This window comes from Pteropus medius, unplaced genomic scaffold (assembly GCF_902729225.1).
Source record: "Pteropus medius unplaced genomic scaffold, Ma_sr-lr_union100, whole genome shotgun sequence".
Classification (NCBI taxonomy): Eukaryota; Metazoa; Chordata; class Mammalia; order Chiroptera; family Pteropodidae; genus Pteropus; species Pteropus medius.
Genome location: NW_024354502.1, coordinates 25,176,690 through 25,179,164, shown reverse-complemented (window position 1 = coordinate 25,179,164; position 2,475 = coordinate 25,176,690). Strand labels below are relative to the sequence as shown.

At 33.7% G+C, this 2,475-nt stretch overlaps 1 pseudogene; it reads left to right on the top strand.

Moving 5' to 3' along the window:
- The first annotated feature begins 1,692 nt into the window (after positions 1-1,692).
- On the top strand, positions 1,693-1,811 carry LOC120595881 (uncharacterized; annotated as a pseudogene).
- Positions 1,812-2,475: the final 664 nt, after the last annotated feature.

Sequence of the window (2,475 nt, the reverse complement as noted above, 5' to 3'; positions counted from 1 at the left end):
AACTCACAGTAGGGGTAAAGTTGACCTTTAAAATTTCATTTAGTATCAGTTTATTCAATATTGATTTATTCAATATTTACAGAACACTGCTGGATTACATGAAATAATGTATGTAATTGCCTAGTCCTAACAAATATTATTTCTTCCCTCTTTTCTTTCTCATTTAATACTTATCTCAGTAAAATAACCGATTATACCAAATTACACTGAGGTGTAAATGATTAATAAGACTTACTAGGACATCAGTTTTGAGATATATGTTTGTCAACCTATAATGAATTTCTCTAAATTAAAGAGTTATTTCTTTAGGTACCTAATTTCAGGCATAAGAGAGTTGGTGAGCAAAGGACAATCTGAGGTAGAAAGGTTTGTATGTTTCATAAATCACATCTTATAGACAAAAATCGTATTATACCTACATTTACTAGAGAATCTAACTGTCTTGGAATATTTATACTGAAATCTCAGCAAACCCTGGGACTGTTCTGAGAACAGCTAGCTCCAAGCATTGTTTTTGGTTTGTGGATCCGAATGAATGAAAAGGCAGGTGCTGCACTACTTGGCCAGTCCTGCTCCAAAGAATCTTCTCAGAATTGAGCTTGGGGTGAATAGAATAAAGGCATATCCAAAGTCATCTTGCTCATTCAGAGTTATGCTTTATCGTAGCCTGGTTCTATCTTACAGGGTTTTTCAGTTGCTTATATCTTTGTACTTGATTATTGGCTGACTTGTGATTATTAAAGCTAAAAATAAAGAAATAGGATGCTCTATGTAGCAATCTCTTGTGATACTCTCACATGAATTCATGGAAGGACATTTAGATATGGGAACTATCTAATCTCAATCAATAAATAAACTCTTCACAGCTATGTATTTCCGGAAATACCTTGCCTATCATATCTAAATTTAAAATTTCAAATAGACAATCCAATTCAACATAATATCTAGCGAAACGTTAACTCTTAATTCCCTTGAGCAGAATGGTTTCCCTATGATTCCTTGTACTTCTTTGTTTATGACCATCTTATGGATTTTCTTGAAAATTATTTAATTAAAATCATTCATTAAATTTTTGCCTGGTAGTGTGCAAACATACAGAGGTCAGAGAGTGTCTTTCTCATTATTATGTCTTCAAATTGTAAAAGTTGACAAATTATTGAATGAAAGAATGCCAAATCTAAATTAAGTCCATGCTGTCGTAAAGCACTGTAGTTAACAGAATTGCTAAAATTATATGTAGAGTGTCCCAGGCCAACAAGAGACAAGAATGACCCAAGAAATCATAACAGTACCTTCAGATCCAGGAAAGAGAGGAGATAAAAGATCTTATTTGTTCTGGAAAAGCTCACTGCAGTCCAACTCGAGCAAAGCACACAGCACAGTTCTGAATTCCGTAGACCGAATGTTTATGGATTTGGATCAACTGAGATTATAAGAAACAAACATGTGTTGTTCTCTTCGATTTTTAAAGAACAAGAGAGCAAAGCAGCAACTCTGTCTGTTGGAGGAAAATCTGAAATGAATGTGCTTATTCCTTGAAAGATGTCTCCCCTAACTCTACTGAAATATTAAAATGTACCAAAATGTTTCAAAACACTTTTTAACATTAGAACATTTTTGTTAGTAGTCACTTTTAAATAGTTTTCTTTTCTGTTATAATATAAATAAATGTTTTTTAAAGTTCTCTTTCTCGTCTACAGCCATGCCACTCTGAACACGTGCAATCTCCTCTGATCTTGGAAGCTAAGCAGGGTCAGGCTCGGATAGTACTTGAATGGGAGACCACCTAGAAAGACTAGGTGCGGTAGGCATAAAAAATAAAATAAAATAAAATAATATAAATAAAGTTCTCTTTCTCTCCATTTTTATAAGGAATTTTTATGATAGACTTTATTACATGGTAGTTCAGTACTCCAATGCCAAATATTCAACTTAAAACTTGAGAAACTGACTAATAGGTATTGTGAAGAAATATATGTTGTTACTATCCTGAATTCAAATAGTTTCCATCATCACCAAAGAACAGATTCTGTTCACTGTCCCCTTCTGCTATGTTTTTCTCCTTGTTTCTCTGGGGAACATCTCTATGCATAACTTACAGAATGTTTGAAAATTTTTCAGGAGGAAAGAAGATAAATAAATTTGCAATATTATTTTGGAGAGGAAGAATGGGTAAAACTGGCACCGAAGCACTCTCCAGATTAATTAGATAACAAATATGCAAGTCAAACATAGTTGACTCTTTTTTCCCCCTGCCTGTTCACATGCTGAAAACCTTCGCGATTCCAGACTCCATCTGTGTTCTTCTATATCCTTCATTGTCGTTTGTAATGAAGAGTTTGCAGTAATTTTTTAGGAGGACCACTTTGTTAATTGATTTTTAAAACAGAATGGAATCTAGATCAGCTATGCCCAGCTACCTGGATATTCAGAGGCTATAACAAACATATTAAAATCTGTTCATGCCAGTAAAAA